Source organism: Rhinopithecus roxellana, chromosome 10, assembly GCF_007565055.1.
Source record: "Rhinopithecus roxellana isolate Shanxi Qingling chromosome 10, ASM756505v1, whole genome shotgun sequence".
NCBI classification, from domain to species: Eukaryota; Metazoa; Chordata; class Mammalia; order Primates; family Cercopithecidae; genus Rhinopithecus; species Rhinopithecus roxellana.
Genome location: NC_044558.1, coordinates 42,153,607 through 42,174,149, shown reverse-complemented (window position 1 = coordinate 42,174,149; position 20,543 = coordinate 42,153,607). Strand labels below are relative to the sequence as shown.

The 20,543-nt window shown below is 38.9% G+C and overlaps 1 protein-coding gene and 1 non-coding gene across 3 annotated transcripts in view; one reads left to right on the top strand and one right to left on the bottom strand.

The window, feature by feature from the left end:
- Positions 1-20,543, top strand: part of RAP1B (RAP1B, member of RAS oncogene family) — a 47,147-nt gene that overhangs the window by 10,635 nt on the left and 15,969 nt on the right. The gene's annotated exons all lie outside the window — the stretch shown is intronic.
- LOC115900178 lies at positions 1,526-1,659 on the bottom strand. Its single transcript, XR_004059848.1, has one exon. It is a non-coding gene; the product is annotated as a small nucleolar RNA SNORA70 (small nucleolar RNA).

Genomic DNA, 20,543 nt, shown 5'->3' with positions numbered 1-20,543 from the left:
GTGGATTATGAGGTCAAGAGATCGAGACCATCCTGGCCAACATGGTGAAACCCCCGTCTCTACTAAAAATACAAAAACTAGCCGGGCGTGGTGGCGTGCACCTGTAGTCCCAGCTACTTGGGAGGCTGAGGCAGGAGAATTGCTTGAATCCGGGAGGCGGACGTTGCAGTGAGCCAAGATAGCACCACTGCACTCCAGCCTGGCAATAGAGCAAGACTCCGTCTCAAAAAAAAGAAAAGTTTCAGGTGTATTCAGGAGTGGTCATATTAAGCTTGTCATCTGATCCTGGTTATGAGGTCAACAGTAAAATGAAATAAAATGTTTTTCTGAGCCATTTGTTTCTCCTCTCATGAAAGACTAATTAATTCTGTTTATTTCTGAATTCGACCTTGTGTTGAAACAGACTGTAAAATCATGTTTTAAAAAAGTTTCACCCATTCTTGTAGAGGGTGGTGGTTTGCAAAAGCACCACCCCACTTAAGCATTTACATTGAGAAAATATTTATGGCATTCTTCCATTCATGAAAGCAGGTATGCTTTGTTCTGGAGTTCTTACCGTTATCTACTAACTCTAAAGTTTATCACTTCTGATTTCTTGTACCTCTACCCCAACAGCTTATAAACTGCATGTAGTATAGTATTTGCTTGAAATACATGAAAGTAGATATTTTCCCTAATGGGGATATTTCTGTGGTGGTTGTAGTTACTTTGCAACCTGTTTAGCAAATATTATGGGGCGTTTTTGGCGGTATCTTTAAATTTTGCACATAGAGAACCATCTTGGATAACCTTTTTCCCCCCAGTCTCAAGTCATCCCTTTGGAGGTAGTGTCTCATTTTTAATCTGTGACTTGTGGAAGTTAAGGCATTTTGAGTAGCTTATTTAAATTACTAAATAATCTGATATCTGGAGATCTGAGGAATAGCAGACACCCTTTTCTGTACTGAATTGGGCAAGTTTACAGGCAAAAAGATGAATAAAATGGCCCTAGTAGACAGCCCCTAATATTTTTGGGCTAGGGGTAAAGGTCTTCAGGAAGAGGGAGGGTAGTATCAGAATTTTCCAGGGTGTTTTTTGTTGTTGTTGTTCTTTGTTTTTTAGGTGGACAGGAAGTAGAATGTATTGGTAAGTATTAAGAGGTGGCAGCACAGTGGAAGCCCTCATGAGTGCAGGGCCTGCCACTTGTCCAGAGGGCCACAATTGGGAGTGTACTTGACCCCACAGCCATCTGCCATGAGCCGCTTTTCAGCCACCATGTCTTCAGAATCATTGGCATTGAACTTGGTGAAGCCCCACTTCTTTGAGATGTGGATCTTCTGGCAGCCAGGAAACTTGAACTTGGCCCTGCCCAGGTTCAAGGATCACATGCTCCTTGTTCTGCAGCTTGGTACGGATGTACATGATAACTTGGCCAATGTGAACCCTGGCCACGGTGCCCTGGGGCTTTCCAAAGGTACCTCACATGCCTATTTGGAGCCTACATTGGGGTACTGCAAGGTTAGACACATGAACATCCATCTGAAAGGAGGGTCTCCAAGGTCCCTTAAAGCAATCCATACAACAGACAGGCTGCATACACTACCAAGGAAGTTGCTCTTTGCAGCATTGCACACTGGGCCCCCATGAGGAAAGGAACTCAGTTGGCTTAATAGGCTGCAGCAGGGTGTTTTTTAAAACACACACATACACCCAATCCCTACTAGAATGAGAGATTTTACTAATAATAGTGTTAGAAGTGTAAATGATTTGGTAGCCAACCACTACTTTAAAATTGATTAGCTCTCCCGAGCTTCTGGGCCTTCACATTTAAATTTGACCTGACCTTGAAACTTCCCCTCTCGTTATTCCCAGCAGTGACTTTGTTTTATGCACTTTTCGAGATACCCCGTGCATAGCTCCTTACTTCACATCATGCTGGAATATGACCCATACCAGCCAGACTACATCTAACAGAAACATAATACCTGACTAAAAGCATCTTTTATCATATAGATGGATGTACAGGGTACGTTAATTTATCTTTAGAGAGACTCCCCAGTATACTGAAAAAACAGACCTAAGTTTTGGTAGATAGTCTTGCTTTATAGAATATGAAAATGGGCCAGACAGTGGTGACTCATTCCTGAAATCCCAACACTTTGGGAGACCAAGGCAGGAGGATCACTTGAGGCCAGGAGTTTGAGACCAGCCTGGGCAACATAGCAAGACCCTGTCTCTGCAAAAAATGTTTTAAAAAATTAATCGGGCATGTGGCACACACCTATAGTTCAGCTACTTAGGATATTGAGGTGGATAGATCGCTTGAGCCCAGAAGTTGAGGCTGTAGTGAGCTATGATTGCGCCTCTGAACTCCAGCCTGGGTAACAGAATGAGACCCTGTCTCTTAAAAAGAAGAAAATGAAGATGCCAGATGCTAGCTTTTACAGGCCTCCCTTGCAGCTAGGGCACAAGTACTTGACATAGGCCCCACAAAATTACACGTACTTTAACTTGAGGTGGAAGAGATGATACATTTCTGATGGATTTCTCTTTTCCTCTTGGTTGATGTACACCACAAATCAGTTTTCTGCTGCAGAAACAACTGATATAAATTGAAGCATCTACTGTTAGTGATGTGACAGCAGTTTCCTCACCTGGCCAATTTTGTAATATGGTTTTGGGTGTTTGTGGCTCTGGTAGCTTCCACCTTCATTCTCTAGTTTCCACAGTAATTTTGTAAGTTGCTTGATTTTTTTAATGACTTATTTTTATATGTAAATGTGATTTGTATAACTTCCAACAGAGGAAACCTTGTCCAATGCATGACTTTAGAAAATTTAGCGAAAACTTTTCAAAGGGGTATTTACGTGAAGAAAATGAGTGGTATCGTTGTGAGAGAAAAGTACAACGAGACTGGGGCAAGCTGCTTTTCCATAAATAGGCCCTGATGATGACACTTTTGGTAGATCCAAGCTTTTCATGAATATTGAAGCTCTGGATGCCTTGTTCAGTAGTTTCATAAGCAGAAATCCAAAAGTGTAGAAAGAGTTTTAATTGAAATTAAATAAAATCAAAATTTTAGTTTTACAGTTACACTAACCACGTTTCAAGTGCTTAATAGTCATCTGTGGCTAGTGGCTACTATACTGGGCAGTCCAGCTAGAACATTATCACAGGAATCTCTGTTGGACAGCACTAGTCTGTATTCTAATCCTAAATCTACAGTCTTGTGGTTCTGCAACCTCAGGTAAGTAATCTGAATCTCAAATCCTTTATCTATTTTTATTTAGTTCATTATTTAGTTATTTGGTTATCTATCTATTTTGCGACAAGTCTCACTCTGTTGCCCAGGCTGGAGTGTAGTGGTGCAGTCACGACTCACTGCAGCCTCAGTCTCCGTGGGCTCAGGTGATCCTCTCACCTCAGCCCCCCCGAGTAGCTGGGGCCACAGGCGTGCACCACCATGCCCAGGTAATTTTTTGTATTTTTTGTAGAGGCAGAGGTTCACAATGTTTCCCAGTCTGGTATCAAACTCCTGAGCTCAAGCCATCTACCTACTCCAGTCCCCAAAGTGCTAGGATTACAGGCGTGAGCCCCTGTCCCCATCCAAATCCTTTATCTAAAGACAATACCTTATCTTCATTGTTGCTCTGAAGATTGAATGAAATTTAATGTGTGAAAGGACATGGTAAGTGCTTTAAAAGCACCATACAGACATGTAATTGTTCCAGATTAGTAATATATTTATTGGTTAACAATAGATTTTTCTGAAATAATCTGAAGAGAAACTTCAGAACCCCAGTGGCGTGAATACTTTGATGTTAGACCATGTGTATTTTAACCACTTGGAGAATCTAAATGCACGAAATTGACAGATTAGATTTTCATTTTAAATGTAAAATATGTTTTACCAAGCTGTCCTTTTCAATTTATCTTTAAATCTTAAAGTTTTTACGTATACTGGGGACTTAAACCTTCTTGTTGTAGTTTCCCTTTATACATACTATTTTATCCTCATGAGTGATCTTAATCTGTTAAATAAGTGAATAATGTACCTGTCACATAGAGATGTTGAATGAATGTTATAAAAATGATAGCTATCTGTGCCAGAAATCACTGGTTTTGGTAGATAGACTTCAGCATTCAGCATGATCATTCTCAGTAATTCTTTTTTTTTTTTTTTTTTTTTTTTTTTTTTTTTTTTGAGAAGGAGTCTCGCTCTGTCCCCGGGACTGGAGTGCAGTGGCCGGATCTCAGCTCACTGCAAGCTCCGCCTCCCGGGTTCACGCCATTCTCCTGGCTCAGCCTCCCGAGTAGCTGGGACTACAGGCGCCCGCCACCTCGCCCGGCTAGTTTTTTGTATTTTTTTTAGTAGAGACGGGGTTTCACCGTGTTAGCCAGGATGGTCTCGATCTCCTGACCTCGTGATCCGCCCGTCTCGGCCTCCCAAAGTGCTGGGATTACAGGCTTGAGCCACCGCGCCCGGCCCTCAGTAATTCTTTATAGGTGTTTTGATTTGTTTTGAGGGGATTGTTTGGCATATCTTTTGCAGCTAATTAATTCATTTTTGTAAAACCATCAGACAACAGTGCTAGATATTTAAAATACAGCAGAAATTTTCACATATTTTTGGAATCATTAAGACAACCGTTTCTCTCCTTCACTTAAACCACAGTAGCCATTGGTAATTGAGAACTAGGTTCTTTTTCCCTTTGAGTGTTAGTTGATCTCAAAAATCATTCTCAACACTGCACTTAGCTACAGGTAGCTATTAACATTTTGAGTTGATGACTAAGCTAAAACCCATTTGCCACCTCTGAGTTAATGGGCAGGGTCTATCCTCGTCTCTTCCAGGCTCTTGCCTATAGTGAAAGTGTTGGCAAACTTTTTCTGTAAAGGACCAGATAACTATTTTAAGTCTTGTTAACCATACAATCTCTTATCATAGCCATTCACCTCTGCTATTGTAGCCTGAAGCCAACCATGGACAAGACACAACAAATGAACTATGTTCCATTACAACTTTATGAGTGTAACTGTGTTCCAACAAAATTTTATTTACTGAAAAAAAAAAAAAAAACAGGGAGCAAATGGGATTTGGCCTGGGAGTTCTAGTTTGCCGACCTCTCCTAGGGCAAGAAACTGGTTTTAATTAATTCAACAAATAATTAGATGTCTTCCATATTCTGGGCACTGTGTTAAGTTTTGATTATATAGCAATAATCATTACATGTAGGCCCCGGGTCAGTGAGGTATTTAACCCTTAACTGAGTATGGTTTTGGGGCCTTTTGCTTTTTTTGGTTTTGGGGTGTTTTTTTTTGTTTGTTTGTTTGTTTATTTGAGACAGGGTCTCTGTTACCCAGGCTGGAGTGAAGTGGCGCTATCACAGCTCACTGCAACCTCAGCCTCCCCAGGCTCAGGTGATCCTTTGACCTCCCATCCTCCCGGGTAGCTGAAACTATAGACATATGCCACCACGCCTACCTAATTTTGTGTATTTTTTGTAGGAGTGGGGTTTCGCCTTGTTGCCCAAGGATTGCACGTGTCAACCACTGCATCCAGCCTGAATATGGTTTTTTTCATGCACTTTGCAGATTCGAAGTACTTTTTTGAGGGAAAAGTGGGGCCTGCCCCATGCATCTGTTTATTTGTTAATACATGTGAGTTCATAGGCAAATACCGCAAGTGCTATATTCTGTGATAGTGGTATAACTAAGTGTAACTTCAGCGTGTCTTAGATATTAGATGCCGTGGTATCAAAATTAATATCCTGTTATAAAAACAGGGAACCAAAAATGTTTGCATATGATACCTACACTGGCTGCACATAGCAGATACTTAATGTCCATATAATACTGAATAAAGCTGGAATTACCAGTTTCTTAACTATCCCTTATGTCAATTTCTTGCATTTTCTTCATTTGGTATGCTATTTCTGACCTCATTTTTTGTTTTTCACCATTTTAATATATGTTTTTGTTGCAAATCAACCTTATACATTTTAAAAATATATCACATATTACTCATATTTTAATGAAATGCTTACCATGCCTAGATACATTGTTCAGCTTTCTACTGTTAGAACTTCTTTCGTTAATTTAAAAGTATCTTTAGTTTTCTTAGTATTCATGTTTATCTTCAAAATGTCTGTTGTTGCTTATTAAATGAGTCAGAGCTCTTCACTGATACTCAGAGATCTCCTTAATCTTAACTGAAGACTCCTATTTTTATTTTCCTATTCCTTTGTGCCCTGTGAGCAAGTCAGACTGCTTTTTCCACTATAGTCTAATGTTCCCATGTGATGCTGTCTTTTGTGCCTTTGCTCTCACTTTTCTTATCCCTGGTATGTTCTTTCCTATTGAAATATTGTAACTTTTTTTTTTTTTTTTTGCCACCTTCTTCATAAATCTCCTAATCTCTCCTTCTGAACTCCCATAGTATTTTGTACATCTCATGATATTTTTCATATTTTTGTGTCTCCATTTTTTCCTACAAAATTGTAAGCTTTTTGAGAGCAGGTATGTTTCGTCCATCTTTAAGAATATGAAATAAGAAGCAAATTCCTGTCAGAACGTATTCCACCTAAAATGGCCAACCATTCTGGTTTGCCCAGGATGGAGAGTTTCCTCAGACATGAGACTTTCAGTGCTTAAACCTGGACCATTGGTCACCCTGATTGCACTTTATGATGTAGCCATCTTTTTTGCATATCAGTGCTTTACTGCGGGGTTTTTTTTTTTTTTTTTTTTTCTTTTTAAAAAATAAACACATAAAATGAACATGAAGAAAACTTGTGAGTTTTTTGGGTTTTGGATTTTGTTTTGTTTTTTCAGACAGTTTGGTTGTCACCCAGGCTGGAGTGCAGCTGCAGTCTTGACTCACTGCAACCTCTGCCTCCCAAGTTCAATTCTTGGGCCTTAGTCTCATGAGGAGCTGGGACTGCAGGGTGTGTGAGACCATGCCTGACTAATTTTTGCATTTTTATTAGAGACAGGGTTTTGCCATGTTGGCCAGGCTGGTCTTGAATTCCTGGCCTCAAATGATCCTCCTGCCTCAGTCTCCCAATGTGTTAGGATTACAGGTCTGAGCCGCTATGCCCAGCCAAACAAAATTTTTTTTTTTTTTTTTTTGATTAACAGAAAAATTACTTGTGCCTTTTAAGCAAATGTTTGGAAGATTATATTCATATGTAGAAATGTAAAGATCAGATTCAGATGATAAAAAAGACCAAAATGTGGGAAAATTTTGACTAAAGTTGAGAAAGAATGATGTCCTTTTCATAGAGGGACTCTTCGGTAGTTTCGGTTTATGTTTAGTAGACATTGTTTTTTTTAGAGTAGAACCTAAAAGAATATGGAGTAAATGGTGGCAGTGGTTTGACCACAACAGTGGTATTTATTGCTAGAGAAATTAAAAATAGGATGTAAGATACGTAACTCTCCTTTTTACCAAAGGCTTCAGATAAAGAGGAAATGGGAGCAAGTCCAGAGATGATAGGCACTGTGTGGGCTAATGATTTTTTTAGAGATGATGTCTCACTATGTTGTCTAGGCTGGTTTGGAACTCCTGGCCTCAAGCAGTCATCCCACTCAAGCAAGACTCAAGTAACTGGGCCTGTAGATGTGATCTGTCATGCCCAGCTGGCAAGTGGTTTTTATATGTTATGGTATTGTACAATACAAACTACTCACTGTGTGTTTTATTGTGAGAAGCTCACTAAGTTAGAAAGTTTTTCAGTTTTGTGCAGTATTTTTTTCTATTCATATTTCTATTTCTCATAAGCTGGGAAAAACATCATCAAAGTTCATTGGGGTGACACCTTACATCTAAAACCTTAAAACCAAGTTGAGATTTATTATCACAGAATAAATTCCCCCATACCTCCACCAAACCCCCCCACCACTCATGACTTGATGACTTCAGTCATACTCATCCCATTCCCCAGAGTGCCCTCACTTTCGAAGTGAACTCCCCTATTCCCTAATGATTTATATATCCACTGGTCTGGTTTAAATATCCACTTAGGAAGCCTTGCCTGATAGTTCTTTATAGGTAGATAATTGTTCTCTTCTGTGCATCCACAGCAAGCACTTTATTCTGTAGACCCTGCTTGATTGTGAGCTAACACAGTGCAAATACTGAACATTTTAATTTATAAAACAGAGTGTCTTCTGGGCCTTAATATGTAGTTGTCACATTTGTTTTTCCTCTGATTTCTGGGCCACACAACCTCTTTGTTACAGTTAAAACTAATATCTCATCCTGGTGCGATGGCTCACAGCTGTGATCCCAGCACTTTGGGAGGCTGAGGCAGGCGGATCACGAGGTCAGGAGTTCGAGACCAGCCTGCCCAATATGGTGAAACCTCGTCTCTACTAAAAAAATAGGAAAATTAGCCAGGCATGGTGGTGTGTGCCCGTAGTCCCATCTACTGAGGAGGCTGAGGCAGGAGAATCACTTGAACTTGGGAGGTGGAGGTTGTAGTGAGCTGAGATCATGCCACTGCACTCCAGCCTGGGCAACAGAGTAAGACTCTGTCTCAAAAAACCTAAACATCTCTAATCTGGTCTTTGAAATTGAAGTGTACAGCAAATTAATGTTTTCTCGTTGCCTCTTGTATCCTCCTTTTCCTGTGTAAGAAGTAATAAGGCCCACTGTAAGGTAGTGGAGTAGAGAGAATGGAATTGATTCCATAAATTCCAAGGTGGAATGAATCAGACTTGATAATGGAGAGAAGAATCCATGACAACTCCCAGGTATACAGTTACCTATTAAAATAGTATGCTATTGAAGTCCTTTAGGTGTCTTAAGCACTGTAAACACCTAGATAGATGTAATTTTTAAAAATAGCAAATTAACATTTACCAACTACTTCCTATGTGTTACTCATTGTGCTACACATTTTGCATAGGGTAAGTTATTTCATTTGAGTCTTTAAAAACCGTAAGAAGTAGATACTCGTATTTCCATTTTCAAATGAGGAAATGAGACAGAGTTTAAAATAACATAACCAAAGCCACTCAACTAATACTTAGTAGAACTGATTCCAACCCAGACAACGGGATCTAAAGCCTATACTGAGTCAGTATGTGTCCCTATAGATTTTACTGCTAGTTCAGATGACAGGAAAAGAATGACTTTTTTTTAGTCACCTCTAGAGAATTGGGAGCAGGGAGGAGTTCTGTATAAATACGCCTATTTGGAAAGATCTGATAGAAACTAATAAGGTGATCTTGAGCCTACATTATTATTTTTTTACCTGTTTTTGAAATTGGTCTCTCCTTTTTTTAAAAATCACTTAACTATTTTGCTTATCTATTGTGTCAGGTGAGAAATCTATTAAACTGGTTCTTCTGCATTTGTCAGATTATTGATAAATTGTTTATATTCTACCATACATGACCAAATACTGAACTGAAAAGGTAACTATAGAAATAAAACTGTAAGGCCTGGCGCGGTGGCTCACGCCTGTAATCCCAGCACTTTGGGAGGCCGAGACGGGCGGATCACGAGATCAGGAGATCGAGACCATTCTGGCTAACACGGTGAAACCCCGTCTCTACTAAAAATACAAAAAAAATTAGCTGGGCATAGTGGTGGGCACCTGTAGTCCCAGCTACTTGGGAGGCTGAGGCAGGAGAATGGCGTGAACCTGGGAGCGGAGCTTGCAGTGAGCTGAGATCGAGCCACCGCACTCCAGCCTGGGCGACTGAGCAAGACTCTGTCTCAAAAAAAAAAAAAAAAAAAAGAAATAAAACTGTAAAAGTTAACCTTACGTTGCATGTCAAATTATATGTTGTTGAATATTTCAGTGAGAAAGTTGGTGTAATTAATGGAAAAAACTTGATTTACTAGCAGTGTTAATCCATGGAAAGGGCAAGGGAATTTTTTCCTACTTGAGGTATTATAAATATGGTCAGAATAGAGAAAATGCTATATACAGTCTGATAATCTACAAATTTTGCACTTTCTAGATTTAGAACTCTTGTTCACAGGAGATCTTTCTTGGCAGAATGAGTAAGATTGGAAACATTTTCCATGTGTCCTCATTATGAGAGAGGCAGACAACTCAAAGTAAATATGATAAGCAGTCTTCATTTTAGCAGCTTTCTATTTATTTTATAGTTCCTTGTTAGAAGTTTTATTTTTAAAAGAGGGTAGGAGAGGTAGTGTTTGGGCCCGTTATTTTTTCCTTCAAAAAGAAATTTTAAAGTCTGTCATTGTGTTCAACAGATTCATAACAGGTCCATCTGACAGTTGAATTAGTTGATTTTATTTGGGAATGAGAAGAGAACACAGTTATCCTCTTTAGCTATTAAAATGTTGCTTTTGGAGTTGGAGGTGGAAAGGAGAAATCAAGTATCTTCTCTTCCAGAAAGTGCAGCGAGAGAAGTAATGTTACCTAACTTCAGGAACCAGTACTTAAGGCCTTTTTTTTTTTTTTTTTTCCTGAGAGTCTCACTCTGTCACCCAGGCTGGAGTGCAATGGTGCAATCTTGGCTCACTGCAGCCTCCGCCTCCTGAGTACAAGCAATTCACCTGCCTCAGCCTTCCTAATAGCTGGGATTACAGGGGCTCACCACCTCACCTGGCTAATTTTTGTATTTTAGTAGAGATGGGGTTTCACCACATTGGCCAGGCTGATCTCGAATTCCTGACCTCAAGCAGTCCACCCACCTCGGCCTCCCAAAGTGCTGGGATTACAAGCATGAGCCAGTGTGCCTGGCCTACTTAGGCCTCTTTTTATAATTTAGGATCACAGAATTTCAAACTGGCGTTGGGAGGGTGAGTGCAGTAGCTAAACAGCTTGAGATTGGAGAACCGCTTGTCACCAGTGTTTTGCAAAATTTCCGTTTTGGTTATACCCATGCAGAGATTTTTTTTTTTTTTTTTTTAATACCAAGTCTTGCTCTGTTGCTCAGGCTTGAGTGCAGTGGCGCAATCTCTACTTACTGCAAATTCTGCCTCCCAGGTTCAAGTGATTCTCCTGCTTCAGCCTCCTGAGTAGCTGGGACTACAAGCGCCCGCCACCACGCCCGGGTAATTGTTTGTTTGTCTGTTTTATATTTTTAGTAGAGTTGGGGCTTCACCATGTTGGCCAGGCAAGTCTCAAACTCCTGACCTCAGGTGATCTGCCCGCCTCGGCCTTCCACAGTCCTGGGATTACAGGCATAAGCCACTGCACTCAGCTATTTTTTGTCATATTTTAAGGGAAAGAAATCATGCTTTTTAAATGTTGCTTATTGCTTTTCAAGGATTTGATTCTTATAAGCTACTTTTTCATTTATTAATGAGATTTAAATAAATTAGGTTATAAAGTTAAGAGCAGTTGTCTCTGGAACCCGGAAGTTGGTTTTAACACTAGCGTTTCTGCTGCAGGGCATTTCTACTGGACTGTAATTCCTAGAAGGCAAGTATAAGAACTATTTTTTTGTTGTTTGTTTTAGAAACAAGGTCTTGCGTCACCCATGCTAGAGTGCAGTAATGCAATCATAGCTCACTGTAACCTCCAATTCGTGGGCTTAAGTGATCCTCCCACCTCATTCTTTTGAGCAGCTGGGACTCTAGGCGCACGTACCACCACACCCAGCTACTTTATAAATTTTTTATAGAAGTGTGGTTTTGCTGTGTTGCCCAGACTAGTCTTGAGCAGTCTTCCCACCTCAGCCTCCCAAAATGCTGGAGTTGTACAGGTGTGAGCCACCATGCCTATCCCTACCTTTTTTTTTTTTTTTTTTTTTTTTTGAGACAGAGTCTCTGTTCAAGCAATTCTCCTGCCTCAGCCTCCTGAGTAGCTGGGATTACAGGTGTATGCCATCACGCCCAGCTAATTTTTGTATTTTTAGTAGAGATAGAGTTTCACCATGTTGGCCAGGCTCGTCTGGAACTCCTAACCTCAGGTGATCCACCCACCTTAGCCTCCCAAAGTGTTGAGATTCCAGGCGTGAGCCACCACACCCGGCCTGTCCCTACTTTTTTTAATGCCAAGATTTGTGTATTTCATCTTCAGTTGGGATTCATGGCATCTATCAATAATTGATATGAACTTAAATTGCAATTTACCTATAAAAAGATAACATTACTCATCTTTTAAAAGTCTATACTTCTGTCATTTGCTGGAAATGAATTATTAATGTTTATTCAGCAAACATTTATAGACCGGATAGTGGACACCAACATAAGGACTACCCTGCAGTTGCTTGATGATGGTAATAACTAACATTTAATGCTTTTATCAACAGTGTACATTCTTAATCTGTCCCTCAACTCTGTACAGTCAGTATTATTATTGTCCGTATTTCACAGATTAAGACACCAGCCTAGAGGCCACGTGCAGTGGCTTACGCCGGTAATCCCAGCACTTTGGGAGGCTGAGGCGGGTGGATCACCTGAGGTCAAGAGTTCAAGATCAGCCTGGCCAACATGGTGAAACCCCACCTCTACTAAAAATATAAAATTAGCCAGGTGTGGCATGTGCCTGTAATCCCACCTGCTTGGGAGGCTGAGAGAGGAGAATCAGTTGAACCAGGGAGGCTGAGGTTGCAGTGAGCTGAGATCACATCAGTGACTGCACTCCAGCCTGGGCAACAAGAGTAAAACTCCGTCTCAAAAAAAATAAATAAAAGACGCCAGCCTAGAAATAAATGACCACCCCCTGGTAAATTACGTAGCTAGTTTTGGTCTCCTTATTTCCAGATTTCATGTTTTACCACCTTGAGCTCCAAAGATGATGTAGTATCTACTTTTAAGTGTATAAGGAAAAACTGAGTTTGGGCCTCAAACCAGCCCCACAATTTATTTACCAATTGTGAACTAGCCTCACTCGGTTAAGGAAGTCTCTTAAAATGTCAGTTAGTTTCATCTTCTTAAAATGTAGAATTGCTTTATGTTACTTAAATATGGGTCCATTTTTTTTATGAGTTAATTTGTTTGCTTTTCAAGATTTTGGATTCAAAGTTTTTAAGGTAACCTTGGATGCAAATTTTGTTAATTGGATTAATATAAATTTAAAGTTTTTAAAATTCCATTGGTCTGTGTTTTATCCTGGATAGGATTAAAGCAGTCTTTAAAGGTAATCTGGGCCGGGCGCGGTGGCTCAAGCCTGTAATCCCAGCACTTTGGGAGGCCGAGATGGGCGGATCACGAGGTCAGGAGATCGAGACCATCCTGGCTAACACAGTGAAACCCCATCTCTACTAAAAATACAAAAACTAGCCGGGCGAAGTGGCGGGCGCCTGTAGTCCCAGCTACTCGGGAGGCTGAGGCAGGAGAATGGCGTGAACCCGGGAGGCGGAGCTTGCAGTGAGCTGAGATCCGGCCACTGCACTTCAGCCTGGGGGACAGAGCGAGACTCCGTCTCAAAAAAAAAAAAAAAAAAGGTAATCTGTTGTTGGCTTTTATGTTTTATAGTACATTCTGGTGACACTTGTCTCACTAGTCCACATTTTTTGTATATTTGGTATATAGATTTTTTCCTTGGTAGTCACTTGTTTTTACTTTTTATATTTTACTTCCCAGTCTTAATCTCTGTAACCAATTTGTATAATCCCTTATGCAGTCTCTTTATTTGTGGTATTATTTGAAGAGAAGTGTGTTTCCTGAGAGAGGATGTCATGTCTGTGCCCTAATTTTTAGTTATATTGCTTTTATTGCATAAAGCATCTTGGACTAGCTTGTGAGAAGGTAAAAGAAAATGTGGTTGCATCTTGTCCTGGTTGAATGCCCACTAATCTTAATGGGTTTTCCCAGTTGTGCATACCTTAGGAGTAAGGATGTTGTCTTATGTTTATTTTCACTCCTTTTTAAAATGTGTATTGTTTTTGAAAGATAATGACCCTAATATATCTATAATACCAAACCACCATTATGAAGTTAGAGAAGGAATATTTAGATTATCATTACATTTTATTACCAATGCAATTTATATTTTTTATAGTAATTAAGGAATATAACTTTTTTTTGAGACATAATAATAGTAATGTCAGTGGTTTGAGCTGCCACTTAATACACTAAAGAGAACTGCTATTCCTTCAGTTAAGTATCACTGCTCAACTTTTTATTTTTATTTTTTGAGACAGAGTCTCCTCTGTCCGCCTAAGCTGGAGTGTAAGTGGCGCGATCTTGGCTCACTGCAGCCTCGGCCTTCCAGGTTCAAATGATTCTCCTGCCTCAGCCTCCTGAGCACCTGGGATTACAGGCGTGCACCATCATGCCCAGCAAATTTTTGTATTTTTTAGTATAGGCGAGGTTTCACCATGTTGGCCAGCTAGTGTCGAACTCCTGACTTAAAGTGATCTGCCCACCTCGGCCCCGCAAAGTGCTGGAATTACAGACATGAGTCACCATGCCCAACCTAAGATGCTTTTAAAATTCCATTTATGTTTAATTCTTCAAAGTCTGGTGCATGTAACATTATTGTAACAAAACATTTTATAATTGAAAGGGACTTTAGGGATCTAGTCTAGAAGTCAAAAACTGCTAGACCAGGGTTCAGATCTCTTATCTCTCAAATTGATTTTGTTGGTTTATGCAATATTCATAATTTTTAGAATTCAAATGACTTTACTTATAAAGCATTCACTCTCTACTTGACCACAGTCCACGTTATTACCTAATAAGACCTTACTGCTTCAGGCATTGACATGGTTAGCTGGCTGATGTAAGGCATCTGAGTGTTCAATATTTCCCCCTTCCCTCATTCCGTCTTTTTATAGACAAGGAATCTGGAAACCGAGAATTAAGTGATTTATCTCAAGATAAACAACTTTTTAAATAGAGCTTCTTAAATTCAAAGTTAATGTTACTTACTACAGCTTGTTGTCTCCTTAGAAAATAGTACAAGGTAATGCATAATCAAGTCCTAAAGTATTTGGTATAACTTGTCATGAAGGAGAATAATCACTGTGGGCTGAGTTAGTGCAAGAATGCTTCAGAGACATTTCCTTGACACCTCCTAAGAACTGCATCTTGAAATATGCTGTCCTGATTCTGTGTTGTTCTTGTTGCACAGTTGAGGAAAAGAGAGAAATGTCCTCCTCTAAAGAGCTGGCACGGGAAATCACCAAAGGGCATTTTGTACATATTGAAAAACAGCACCTCATTAAACCAACTACATTTAGACTTCTCCAGAAATCCCATTTATGCCCCTTTTTGCAGAGGAAGGGGCTGGATAAATCTCTGACTCCCAAATCCAAATTTAACTAATTAGCATGTCACCCCACCAAAGAATTTTTTTTTTTTTTTTTTTTTTTTTTTTTTTTTTTTGATACTGAGTCTTGCTCTGTTGCCAGGCTGGAGTGCAGTGGCGCAGTCTCGGCTCACTGCAACCTCTGCCTCCTGGGTTCAAGCAATTCTCCTGCCTCAGGCTCCTGAGTAGCTGGTATTACAGGTGCCCGCCACCACACCCGGCTAATTTTTGTATTTTTAGTAGAGACGGGGTTTCACCATGTTAGTCAGGATGGTCTCCATCTCCTTGACCTCGTGATCTGCCTGCCTCAGCCTCCCAGAGTGCTGGGATTACAGGCATGAGCCACCGCGCCCGGCCCAAAGATGATTTTTTTAAATGCTCAACGGGACAAAGCCTAATGGTAGTCTTTTGTTAAAAACAAAATTTAATACCAATCCATTGACAGGACTCTGTGTACTGAGCTATATAGATTCACCTTAATAGAAGCCCTTCATAACCACCCCGTACAAAACCATCTTAAGTTTTTATCTCGTTTGGTTTTTTCCCCTCCGTACTAATTATCACACCTGACACTTTATATTGACTTTGTTTCCCCCTCTATGCCCTTCACTCTGGATTATAAATTCTGAGGACAGGGTATTTTGTTCACTGCTTTATATTCCCACTGCCTAGAATAGTGCTTAACACATATTAGACACTCAGTATATTATTTATGGATGTCGAATATTGAATACTGTATTACAGTAGTGTTAATGGAAGGTGTCATTTCTTAGATTTTCTTTTCTGACCAACACAGTTCTTGGGATGATGGAGTATGTTCTCAATAAATCTCAGCACCAAGTAAACAAGAATTTTCTTTTTAATACATAAATTTATCATTTTGTTATGCTTTTTAGTTTCCTCAGTGATTTTTTAGAATAACCGTTGTTCATAATTTGGATCAGTAATATCTACAGTTGAATCTTAGGAAGAATGTTGCAGGCAATCCAGAATGTTGGATAATTAAATCAGTTATTTGCATTTTGATGTTTAGTGAACACATTTAGACAAAAAAAAACTACCTGGTAATGCCAGTTTTTATTTTCTTTGAGTCATGTCTTCAGGATTTTCTGTGAACTCAGAATTACTATTGCATTCATTATTGTTTTGTGAAAATAATAGTTAATAATTTCTGATTAATGAAATATTATCTTAGATAAATTTACTGAACTTAATGTAGAATATGATTTTTTTTTTTTTTTTTTTTTTTTTTTTTTTGAGACGGTGTCTTACTTGTCACCCAGGCTGGAGTGCAGTGGCACAAACATGGCTCACTGAAGCCTTGACCTCCTGGGCTCAAGTGATGCTCCCACCTCAGCCTCCCAAGTAGCTGGGACTTACAGGTGTGTGCCACTACACTTGGCTAATTTTTGTGTTTTTTGTGGAGACGGAGTTTTGCCATGTTGCTCAGGCTGGTCTTGAATTCCTCCTGCGTTAAAGCAGTCTGCTTGTCTCTTGTCTCCCAGAGTGCTGGCATTATAGGCATGAGCCAGCACCCCCTTCTTCTACTTTCATTTCATATAGTTACGAAGCAGCCACTGAAACCTGACTCTGGACGATGCCAAAGGAGGTTTTGTTTTCTTGTCTTTCCATGTCTTTGCTGTGGTTTGCTCTGAAACTAGAATTAAACAACTTCTTGAATTAATAAAAAAGAACCAATGCAAGTAAAACTCCAGCCTGTAGAGGAAATGGAAAAAGTTGTAGAAGTAATAATAAGTAAACTACTTTTAAACAAATGAGTAAAGTAGTAGGTATTTTGCAAGAAGTAAATAGCCAAGTGTAAAAGCTGTCAGTTACTTTCATCAATCAGGTTAGTTGTAGTCACGGAAATTTTAGGTGATTATATAAGGAACTCAAATTAGCAATCTTTAAATGTAAATGACCTAATACTAAAAACTACCCCAAAAATATATTCAGATAAATAGCAGAAATATTTATGCATTTGAAAAAATCAGTGCATTCCACAGTTCCTCTGAATCAAAGGTAAAAACAAATCAGTGTAGAAAGTACTTTAAGTTTGAACAATAGTGGAATTTTTAGTATTTTGATAGCTTTCTTTAGAGATTTAATTGATTTTCTTCATCTGTAATCTTAGATTGTGTTGGAGAGGCAATGTGAATCATGCATAAAGTTTATAATTGTGTATGTGCCTACTTGATATAGAAATTGCACCTTTTTCCTGATGAAGTATTGTATAGTTGCACTGTTGATAACATTAAGTTCATTTTGCATATATGCTACAGTCTTTTCTGTTTAACGGGTTGAGTAAAATGAAGATCCAGGAGTCCCTCATTAGTTGGTATAATTGGTTACTTCATAGACTAAAGATGAATACAAATGTACTACATTTGCAGATTAATTCATACATAGGCATATTATTGTTAACTAGTAATTCTTAACTGTACAGATAGTTTCAAACTGCATCCAGTTTTTACAAATGCTGTTGTTTACAAGGAATACCATAAAGAGAGCACATGTAAATGAACAAAATCCCATCACTTATGCTGGAAATTCAAACTAGAATGTTATACAGTAGACCAATAGCACCATAATTTTAGGCACAGTATTTAGCCAATATCTCTCATTGCTAACAGTTTCATTTAACTTATGTTGCCTTTAACTTCTTGAAGGTTGTTGATTCTAAAATTTCTTTGAGTTTATTTTTCTGTTGATTATAGTTTTTATTTTTCTTCCAAAATCTCTTCACTTTAAATGGTAGTACATGGCAGTAATACCTTTTGATAGTCAGAACTCTTAATAATTTGTAATATCAGGTATTCTGATATTACTTTGTATCCTCTTTTTGACTTAATCCTTATCTTCTACTGATGTACAAGTAGTTAAAAATGAGCAAGCTTCTCAGAATATAATCATTTGCTTGTGGCACACCAGTTAAAGTACTAACTTAAGTCCTTTGCTACCTTATTTATCTTTTCATTCTAGATAAACTTTGCTTGCTAATTAATGGTAAATATTGCATTGATGTAAATAGGTGTTTAAAATGTCAGCATTTACATTAAGAGTATTTTTCTATAAAGCACTTAAAATATGTTTAATGTTGTAGTTTTCAGTACTTAAGCATCTCTTAGCCCTTTTTGAGAAGTGTTTTCTGAGAAGTAATTAAGGCTTAAAGAACAGAATTAAACTTTAATTGATTCTTTTTTGCTTACCTGCTTATTTCTTTAAAAAGGTACCCTCACCATTAGTTTATTAATCCAAGAAATACTTTTCTCTTCCAGCATCAATTATAGTTACTCTGTGAGTTGAGTGGCTAAACTTGGTGTTTTTGAATTTTCTAAAGTCTGCTTCTTAAAAATACCAGTAATTATCAGCATTCTTATTATAATATTGGGGTAATTATAGAACAACTTCACAATTTCTCTGTTAACTTCAGTTTTTGTTTCATTTGTTTTATGTTTTTTTATTTATTAATAATAGAACTGTCAAAAAAATAAGCAACAGGAAAAGAAAAACAATTCCCTATCCTACTACCTTGTTGTGTATTTTTTTTTCTTTTTTTTTTATTCCAGGGAATTGAAATTTATTTTCTATTATACTCTCAAGATTTTTTCAATAATGAGATTCCTCCTAGACTGTCAAAATTGCAGTCTGCATAACTTGAGGTACAATAGATTTCATTAAGACTTCTGTAGTTAATATTAGCGGTCAGAGATAACGCCAATATTACAGGATTTTTGTTTAGTAATGTGTTTTTTAAATACTTAAAAGAGGGCTATTTCCCAGTCATTATCTCTGAACATTATTAAGTGATTCAAAATACTGATGTATGCACAGCTTTTTGCTTTTTTATATTGATATGGAGGGTTCTTGTATGTTTTATTGAGCTATAAAGAGTCAAGCAGTGGGCGGGGTGTGGTGGCTCATGCCTGTAATCCCAGCACTTTGGGAGGCCGAGGCGGGCAAATCACGAGGTCAGGAGATGGAGACCAACCTGGCTAACACGGTGAAACCCCGTCTCTACTAAAAATAATACATACAAAAAATAAGCCGGGCATGGTGGCGGGCGCCTGTAGTTCCAGCTACTCGGGAGGCTGAAGCAGGAGAATGGTGTGAACCTGGGAGGTGGAGGTTGCATTGAGCTGAGATTGCGCCACTGCACTCCAGCCAGGGTGACAGAGCAAGAAGTGATTCTTAACTGAAGTAATAGCAGTTCTCTTTAGTGTATTGAGTGGCAGCTCAAACCATTGACATTACTATTATTTTAAAAGTTACTTTTTTTTTGAGACGGAGTCTTGCTCTGTCGCCCGGGTTGGAGTGCAGTGGCGCGCTCCGTTCACTGTAACCTCCCCCTCCTAGGTTCAAGCAGTTCCTCTGCCTCAGCCTCCCGAGTAAGTGGGATTACAGGCACATGCCACCACACCTGGCTAATTTTGTATTTTTAGAGGCTTCACCATGTTGACCCAGCTGGTCTTGAACTTCTGACATCCAGTGATCCGACTGCTTCGGCCTCCCAAAGTGCTGGGATTACAGGCGTGAGCCACTGTGCCCAGCCTGTATTGCAAAGTGTTGTGTCAGTTACTGAAGAATTACTACATTTCTTTCCTTATTCTTTCTTTAATTTATGGAACACATATTTCAGGCACAGTTTCAGGTTCTGGGAATATGGCAGTGAGTAAAACAGACAAAAATCCCTATCCTTATGGAGTTTACATTCTTTTTAATCCGTCTCACAACCTTATCATGTAACTGTTACTATCTTAATTTTGCCTGGAAGGAAAGTGAGGCTCTGAAAGGTTTCATGATTTGCCCAAGATTATAGAAAACCATAATTTGAAACTTAGGTACCGTTAGCCACTATGCTATGCTGTCAAAATTGTACCCCCATGGGGTTCTGTCAAAGAGAACAATTAAGCTCAATGTTTCAAATAGTAGTTGTCACAAATCTCTTTGAAAATCTGATGTAACTATTCCCATTTTTAATTGTGCATGAAATTTTATGGAATTGACATATTTCAAAATGCTCATTCTTAACCTGAACTAAGGACTTCAGGAAAAGAACACTTGAACAGAAAGGTTATGCCTAGAGATCACAAATACACTACGCAGATACAGGTGCTACAACTCTTTCCCAGTCCCTACCAGCACTACAAGCCAGTTTCGTTGCTTATTGAGCAGAGTTGTCTTTTCTGCAAAACTAGATGAAACCACACCATCCTAAAAACAGGACAATGGCTGTTGCCAGTCAGTCGAAGTTGGCATTCACAATAAAAATCTGTTTGTTATTTCAGTCTTAAAAAAAATCTTTTAAACAATGTTTTCAAGACTGGTGTAGTAGAAAGCACAGATTTGAAAAAATACTGATTCAAATCTTGACTA